This window comes from Ictidomys tridecemlineatus, chromosome 4 (assembly GCF_052094955.1).
Source record: "Ictidomys tridecemlineatus isolate mIctTri1 chromosome 4, mIctTri1.hap1, whole genome shotgun sequence".
Classification (NCBI taxonomy): domain Eukaryota; kingdom Metazoa; phylum Chordata; class Mammalia; order Rodentia; family Sciuridae; genus Ictidomys; species Ictidomys tridecemlineatus.
This window is the reverse complement of record NC_135480.1, coordinates 155,147,622-155,157,384: the sequence shown is the minus strand read 5'-3', so window position 1 is coordinate 155,157,384 and position 9,763 is coordinate 155,147,622. Positions and strand designations below refer to the sequence as shown.

At 31.1% G+C, this 9,763-nt stretch overlaps 1 long non-coding RNA gene across 9 annotated transcripts in view; it reads left to right on the top strand.

Annotated features, from left to right (window-relative positions):
- LOC110598422 (uncharacterized) overlaps positions 1-9,763 on the top strand; it is a 296,730-nt gene that overhangs the window by 85,121 nt on the left and 201,846 nt on the right. The gene's annotated exons all lie outside the window — the stretch shown is intronic.

The following is a 9,763-nucleotide window of genomic DNA, read 5'->3' as shown; positions in this document are numbered from 1 at the left end:
CCAGGCTGTGTTCATCTCTGTGGCAAAGCACCATGGAGTCACTAAGGCTTTCATTTTTTTTTTTTTTGGAACATGCCCATTAAATGGTTTCTTATTCCTTACTTTCTCTGCAAGCAGTGGTAAGGCAATGTCCCTGAGGATAATATATATATTTCAGAAGGCACTTTTTCCTGAAGTTGAAAGCTCATGCATGTGAAACCAATCTTCAAATATAAAATTACATTTGGAATACATAATTATTGGGCAAATGTTGCCAGACTTCATGATCAATCTTGGCTACCTACTTGTTTCTAAGCCATAAAATTGTCCCCCCAAAACTATATGAAACAATTGAGGATCTGGTTACCACAAAAATGACAACTAACACTATTGTCTATGAATCACTGCAAGAAAGAATAAGAGAAATCTTCTGCTTACCCTCCCTTGTTTATGAAGTCAACGTGACTTATTACAACCATATCAATTCATGGTTTTTATGTGTATATGAATCTAAAATGTCATTCTTTCTGTTATTATTTTATTTATTTTTGGTCTGTTATGTATATAACAACCTATTATTGTATATACATAATGAAATAATACTATAAATCATGATATAGTATTCACAGTATTAATAAGTAACACATAACAGAATTTATTTAAAATTCTTCAAAAGATAGAACAATTGTGATAACTTATCCAATATATAAGGAAAATTTCCTTTTATTTTTCTCTTCTGGAATATTTGCGTCATTAGAATCACAAAAAGATTGCATTATTATAAAAATTGGCTCCAGAGTCTACATTTTTTTCACTAATACTATGTCTCTAATGTGTTCCCAAGTTGTTGCACATAAAATACTGTAGTAGTTTTTTTTATACTATTTTATTATGGCAGTTTAGTTTATCACTGTAAGAATATACTACAATATACTTAACCATTTCTTTTGTTTTATGAATAAAGTTTTATGTATAAAGTCTAAGTATTTCCTGGTAAACACATGTGAATTTCATGACAAATAACTAGAGGGATTGTTTGCCATAGGGCTGGTGAATATTTGCAAGGTAATTCTAAAGTGTTTTCCAAAGTGAAGTACCACTTTGTTTTATTTCTATTGGCAGTGTTCAACATTGCTTATTGGTTCACAAGCTCTCTAACACTTTTATTAATAGACATAATTGGCAATTTTATGTACAACAGTCCTCCTGCATCCTTGCTTTCACTGTTCGTGATTTCAGTTACTATGTCCATCTATGCTCTGAGTAAGTGGAAAATTCCAGAAATAAACAATTAGATGTGTGCCATTATGAGTACAATGAAGAAACCATTGGGGTATGAATCATACCTTTGTCCTTTGTATACACAAATTGTATATGCTACCAGTACACTAGTTGCTTAGTAGTCATCATGTTTTCAGAGGTGGTTAAATCATGTGGGGAAATGTTTAAGTAACCCTTATTTTACTAAATAATGGCCCCAAAGTGCAAGAATAGTGATGATACTAATTTGGTTATGCTGCAAAGCATTCAGAAAGTGTTTTCTATTATTGAAAGGTAATTATTATTGATTTAAAAGGAAAAGAAAAAGTATGTTGATGTTGTTAAGATCAAGGATAAGAATGAATAGAGCAAAACAGTAAGTATAAGATTGAGGACTATCTGCAGTTTCAGATCTCCACTGGGAGTCTTAGAAATTTGAGGAGACTAGTATACTTCCTGAACTATTCCACTGGATAAATATCATGAAACATCAATATTAATGGTGATATTTTTCATAGATACATTTTATAAGTGAGCTATTCCAATGTAACTACTTTGTTTAGGTCACTTCTCTTTTTACTATTAATGAATTTTCTTATTTTTAATCAAGGCTCAATATTTTGACTAGATGCTTATCAGTCATAGTCAATTTACATCATATAACAAAAGATTGTTGTAAACATTAATTATGTAAAATTCTGAAAAGTTCTAGATTGAATGTTGCATAAATTTAAATACTGGGCATTTGTCTTCAAGTTTAGGGTGCTTGATTTTAAAGTGCTTTGCTAATTCAAGTGGCTTCAAATACTCATCTATCAATATCTCAAGGCTTCTTATTCACTTAATGTGAAGTTAATTGTGAAAAATAATGGGTATAAAATAATATTTAGATAGTTTTTTTGGTGAGATTTTTTGCCAGATTATCATTTTTATCTCTTGAATAAAGTTAGTAGCAATGTACCAATGCTGGTTTCTTAGTTTTGACAAAAACATATAACAAAGTAATATGTGTTAACATTAAAGAAAATTGGATGAAGGACATATGGAAACTCTGTATTATCTTTGCAAGTTTTCTATAATTCTAAAATGATTCCAAAATAAAATGTTTATTTAAAAATGTTACTTTAAAACTATATAATCTCATGTACACTCATCTGTACAGATATTAATACATGGTGTTATGTTATGTTGGAAAAAAATAACTGAGGCTTTTCCTATTACAATTTTTTGTTGTCTAATTTCTACAGTTAGCTTAGGACATTCTGCTCTGAGTCCTACATACAACATTCTAAGACAACAAGACTGGGGAATGCAAAAAGTGCCATAGTTAAGTCATTAAATAGATGAGATTTGTCTAAGGAAGCGAGTACCTTTATTTCTCTGAAACTCATTTCCTCATCTGCAAAATTAAGGTAACAAAGTATATTATTGGGATAAGTAAGCCTAGATAAAAATACCTATTAAAATTCAGACATCAATCAATACTAGATTAAATAAACAAATCCAAGGTTGTTATCTTAAAGGAGATAAGATACTGAGGTTAATACCCAATTTGAAACTATCTTAGTATTACAGGGATGCATTTTACATAATGCTTTCAGTATTACCAATCAAAAGTAATAACATCCAATCAATATCATCAGTAGTAATAAATAATAAGAATTTTAAATACCAAAGAAATAGAAACCTTTGAAATGATATGCTCTATTAATTGTAAAAATCCTAGCATTTGACTACCAGTGGCAAACGCTACCCCATATACTAATATCATTCTCCAGTTTACAGGTGTTTTTTTTTTTTTAATTTAAGAGGCTGGTGAAAAAACATGAAGAAAAATGCACTAAATCCTACTTTTTGTCTTACCATAATCTAGTATAATTACTCACACCACACATCAGAAATGAATGTTAAAATTTATGCATTATATAGTTCATGATCCATTGTAGAAATCATTTCTAAGGAAAAATTTTTATAGTGATTTTTTTCTTATAATAGGAAAATGTACCAAGTCTAAAGCATTTGCCTACATCATCTGTCTATAAGGTGAACCAGATAATACATTCATAAAAATGAATAATTACTTGTTATAAGTTGAAAATGAATAATTACTTCTTACAAGTTAATAATAGAAAATACTCAAAGAGTCTTAGATAAATGATACTGATGAACTGCATAAATTTTAACAGTATTTATTCACTCTTAAACCATGGGAGCAGCTTTAAAGATAACAGGAATTAGGTATAAGAAACAGTGATTGATAGAGAATTAAATGTTGTGTTGTTCAGAATATATACATTAGCAACATAATAAGATCAAAAAGTCCATATCATTGGTATGCATGTCTTATATTCATAGTTGATGCTTAGATCATATCTCAGGAAAAGGAATTAATCCATTATTCCCATTTTTTGAAGTCTTGTGATTATTATTTATGAAAGAATTAGTCCAATATCTAAGTGATAAAGAGCAAGAATTTAGGTTAATTCGAAGAGAGAGCATTTTAGAAGTGTCTGTATTTTCCATGGAAATTGATAATGAATATTAATCTTTTGTGATCATTTATAGCAAATGATACTGAATATGTTAATTGTTCAATTGGATTACATGTTATTAAATTATATCCTTGGTTGTACTAAGCTTAGATTAATAACTAGAATTCCACAGGCATTAAGACAACTGAGGTTATTTGTTGGGCCAGTCATGTGGTTATACCTCATGGAAAAGCTTAAATTCAGTGAAAGCAAATGGAACACATGTATAGTCTGTGTCTTTGTGTCACTGAGTAGAGATTCAGTCAAACACAACAATTCTATTTTAGAGCAAAATATTTTTCAGATCATGGTCTCTGATAAACTGTGCTATTATTTTTTTTGACTAGCTTTCAAAACTCAACACCAAATTGCAAACACTGGCATAGGGCCAGTTAGCAAGAATTTGATTTGTGCTCAGTGAAATTCTCAATTGCTAAATTAAGTTTAAAGTACTTAAAATATTTACTTTGTTTAATATTTATATTCTGCTCGTCTTAGCAAATGACCTTGTAAGATTTCCCTATTGAGAAATTTCTGTGTATATGTGCATGAATCATCAAAGTCAAAATAAAAATGATTTGTGTTTTGAATGGAATTGAATAGTGCCTTTTTTTCTCCATTTTAAATTGTTGTACTTCTTCCAAAGCTTGTCTGTACTACGGTATTAGTGAAAATAAAATTGCAGTTATTTCAATATTTCTCAACACATGTTTATGGTTATCATTCTCTTATTTACCATGTACTATGTGCAAGAGCATGGGCAAGGGACTGATGTTTTGGAAAAGCTGAGTAGTATATACATCATGTTGTAAATGCTTATGAAAGAATTAAATATGCAAATATAGAATAGTAGTTATAGATATGCACATATTTTACCATGTATTTTGAGCTGGTTGTCTCTCTTTTGGCTTTTTAGACCATAGTTTTTAATCATAAGGGAAACAAAAACGTATCGAGCTTGTATAACTATATCAGTAATATTGATAAAACTTATGCTCTCACATCTATTATATTTGTAATCTAAGATATAGAGATAGTAATAAAATTACCATAAAAAGAAAAACTGAGAAGTCAGAGCTTTCTACAGTAAGAAAATATCAATATATACTGAATGAATACTGAATGAACACTTCTCTTACTACTTTAAAAAGGCTAAAGTATGGGATGTTATAATACTACTTACAGTAGTTATATAATATATAATAAATTCATTCTAGTTATATCAATGTTACATACTAAGTAATACATATTATACATAATTTCTTTACATATATATTGTGTATCTATATGTAAACATGCATACGTATAATATTTGCAAGTGACTGCTTTATTGGTGGTCTTAATCAGGCTCTGGAATTAATTCTCTGAATCTAATTTAATGTGTGTTTAAAATGGATATTGAGGGCTTATGTCTGAGTTATTGCCTTAGTTAAAGACATGAAGGAGTCCTACAGCACCTGTATCACACCTTTCTGGCATCATGGTTGACGTGAAATTGGAGGTTAGATAGTGATATTTCTTCTTTCTCTTCTTTCAATATGACATATTGTGCAAAATGTAAGCATATCTGACTGTCCATCTGTCTATCTATCTACACATTTTACTCTAGTTGTAGTTACAAATACATCTTAAACATTCATAGATCATATTAATTGTTATTTTTTTCTTATATGAAGTCTATAATAGATGTTTCTAAGAGCAGTGTTTTTCCACTTAGTGCAAGGACCATATTCCTGCCATTGTGAACCTTTTATCTATAACACTTGCCTTCAAAAACCACCATGAATATTTGCTTTAAGGTAGTGAAAGAAGCATGGAGAACTATTATGTGGGAGATTTTTCACAGGCCAGATTTGCAAGTGACTTATATCACTTCCTACAAAGCTCCATTGGTCAGAATGTCTCATTTTGTCTTATCCTACTTTAAAGGAGGTTAAGAAATATAATATATCTTTGCCAAGAAAAAAGAGAAAATATGTTTAGTGATTGACCAGAAATCTCTACCCCACAGAGAAACCACTGGCTTTTTTGATTGTAAGTTTTCTGTCAAAGGAACCGCTGAGCTATGGCTTTTTTTGAAAGCTGCCAAATAAACAGCATAATTATTATGCAACTATATATATATGGATTAAAATTACAGATAAAAGAATCATCATATTTGTGAGATCTATATCTCACTAGGGATTCTTTTGTCTTGCTTGATTTTTTCCCCTTTTTGCTATGCTCACACCATTCATTAGAAGGGGTCTGACAGCATTATTAAATACATGTTTATACCTAATGGTTGATGCATGAACAGTGTTCTTGTTTGGGCTAGGATGTGAGGGATGTGTAGTATTGAGGGTTGGAGATTGTAGTAGTGCTATGATTTCAAGATAATATTCTGTGCTTGTACTTTTGTTATTTGAATGCATAATTGGAACAGACATCATTTATTTGTAAGGTCATTAAGAACAAATGATATTTACTTTAGTGACATTATAATAACTGTCTACACTGAGGATGAAGCACCAGAGCAGGCAAGGAGTTTGGAAACACATTTGACAAATAGAAGTTGGCTAAAAATCACAAGTGAAATGCAAGCCTAGGCTATACAATTTTGAGGAACTACCCAACTGGCTAGAAAAGCCAGGGACCTGTCCGCCTGCAATTAACCAATTATTATCTCTTAGTAACCCTCCACTGAGCAACAAGCCCAAAGTCTAAGAAGACATCTCAGGTCTGATAAAATCACATTTCATACTTTATAACACTGTTGATCCCTATTCATAAATAATAAAGTGGTAAGCAGTGAACAATTTACAAGGGTTGTGACTGTCTTATTAGGACCACCAGACAGATATTTCTGTTAATTTCTACAAATGTCTTCACTAAATTGGTTGCTACTCAAAATTAAATACTGCTAACTGAAGAGAAACTCCAGGAATTTGGAGTTGTGCATCTGGAGAAAGTTGTTCATTTTTAATTTTTTAATGGGATTTTGTAGAAGCTGTGTGCACAACTAAAAGATGTCAGATAATTTTGAGACCAGGAAAAAACAAAACAAAACAAAACAAAAATTAAATTTGGGTAATGTTAGGAAAGCATTTCAGTAGGGAGGGAGTGCATCAAGAGAACTTATTGACAAAATGGAAACAGAGGATGCAAGAGCAGGTGATAGGAAAAGCTCTGAGAGGGAAGTTCATAGCCTTCCAGGGAAGGCTAACTTATCCACCTAGAGAGCCCTCTAAAGATTTTCCTAACACCATCATTTTGATCACAAAAGTAACCCCATGCATATTGAAAGCTAACTTGTAGCCTCAATGGTTTAAATCTTTTGTTTTTAAAATTTGTTATACTTTAATCATTTTATATCTGATATAAAAATCTAATGGATAAGAATGATTACATGGAAATCTTTTGAAATGAAGTCTTTGAAATTCAAAAAGAGGTGGAAAGTTTTCAAAAAGTCCTTAATTAAAATAGTTAAAACTGGGAATATGCAGATGGAGAAATGAGACTTGGTAGATTTATCACAATCAGTGGCAACTTTATTTACAAAATGGAATGAAACTCATATGCAGTAATGAATAGAGAAATAACACCATTTTTAGGTACACTTCAAATAAATTTTTCTTTTTAAAATGAATTAGCTTGTTATACTTTTCCAATTTGTAGTGGGGGAAAGTGAGACATTTTAGTAGCTAACATTAATTAATTCAGAGAAATAAATAAACATTATCAGCACATGTATGATTATTGCTATTGTTCATTATTAGCAATTTATTTATTTAGAAGGGTTATTAGTCCTTCCCCTTCTCTCCTTCTACATTATACACTCATACATATTCTATTTAGTTTGTACCCTGAAACTTGTAATTCCTAAGGGAAATTTGGTAATGAAATTCAAATTTAGCAAGAAAACATCTTTTCATATTAAGGATGTCTCTTTACTCTTTAGGTAAGCTCCCAAAAGTCAGACAAGGGTAGAGACTGCCCTTTTTCTTGCCCTTTTTCTTCTTCACAAAAACCAAAATTTACCAAGGGTTTTCACTAAAACCCCCACTTTCTCACTACTCCAATCTGATAATCTGTGTTGCAGAGTAGACATTAGAAAATGTACCTTGGGTGGAAATGAAGAAGATGGAAACAAGGAAGTCCTGGGAGAGGTACAGAGGTCTTTAAGGAGAAGGGCAAGGAGAGTGCCTGTAAGGTGACCAGGAAGGACTACGCCAAGAGGATGTGGGTTCACGCACAGTGATGGTTCTCAGGATAGACTGGTAGGTTAGAAGAGGCACTCACAATTATTGTTACCCTGTGGGTTCTGTATAGTTGAGAAATACCATTTAAATTTACATTAAGCAGAGATTAACATAAATTTTTCCTTCAACTGAGCAAGTTTTAGTGTTTAATTGGGAGTATTCTATCATCCTGCCCTTCTATGTTAGAGTCACAGCAAAGGGGTACAGAAATTGTTGGTAATATAAAATAACTACTGCACTTCATTGTTTTCCTGGAGTGTTCAGTATGAGGAGATTGGTAGAATGTAGAATTCTTTAGGCAGAAATGCATATTCATGGAGAAAAGTATCAGAAAAAGAATGTGTTGGTTTTTTTATGGGTCGCATTGAGAAAGCAGAGCAGTTAGAGTAGCCTAGATGCTCATCATAAATGTTGTCATGCATGTTAATTCACATCTATTATTCTCAGAATTTCCAAAAAAACTTTGGTCAATTTTCCAAAGGTGATTTCTTATCTTTAATGTTTATAAAAATTCTTAAATATGATTTGTGAGAACATGCTGATATAAATTATATAGGAGAAAGACCTTCTATTTTTATTAGAAAATGACCTAGTAGCACTGCTTATTTTGTATTTATACTTTCAATGATTCATGAATTTCTATTTTTCAGTTTTTACATTTGGCTTTTGCTTGTTTTGTAATTCTCTTTATTTAGTCTGCTGATAGTGAAGCCCTACCTGCTTAACCATTCATTAGTAGTCTTTTTATCTCTGTGAACATCAAATTGGACTGATACTATCTTAGATTTCTTTTTCAAATCAGCTCGGTAAGACAGTTAGCCTTGTTTCTGGAAGTTCAGAAAATTGAAATGATTTGCTGAAGTTCATATACCAATAAGCAAACTACGATTGAATGTATTTTCTCAGTCTCACTTCCAACACTATCTCCATACATTAAAGCTGCTGTGATTGTGTGAAATAAGTAGGTTGACTAAAGGGAGGGTAGGGGATAGGAGGAGCAGAGAAGGAACTATAAAAAGCAATCATATTGATGTTGAAAAAACTCAGAAACTGGTTTATAGGACACATATTTTATTGATGAGCTGCATGAATATCTTGTATTAACAATTATAGACAAAATAAATATTTTTTATTATTGAACTTCTTTCCTAATCCTTTGGTAATACTGTGGTGGTACTATTTGAGTTTCCATTTAGTCAGTGGTCATTATTAAATCTTTTTATATGTTTTGAAATGAGCTCTCCTAGTAGCTTATCTTCTTATGCAGAATTATAAGTAGGTCAGTAAAAATAGAGTCCTGTATTCTTTCTGAAGTGCTTAATGCTTTTCCTCCAACATTCATGAAAGGTTTAAGAAACAAAATAGGAACCTGATGGGAGATAAAATTAAACCCAGCTACTAATCAGCAGGAAAGATCAAATGGGAAGCGAAGACAACTCTTCTTTTGAATAGATGAATAGTCACTCAATTACAAAATGATTTATGTTCTCTAGCTGTGCAAGGTGTATATTAAACATTCTCATCATTATTTCAAATCTGTCAGTGAAAAAACAAAAATCAGTCCTAAAATAGTAAGTGTTTCCATCATTACCATTGGTTATTTTTCAAAACAACATGGTATGCAAATTACTTTAATATGGCTAATAAATATTTAGCCTAAAATTTGCCTGTTATTATGCTTTATTCTAGTTAGAAATTTCCTGAATAAAGTTTATCTTTCCAAAATAAGTGTGTTGCATACACAAAACAACC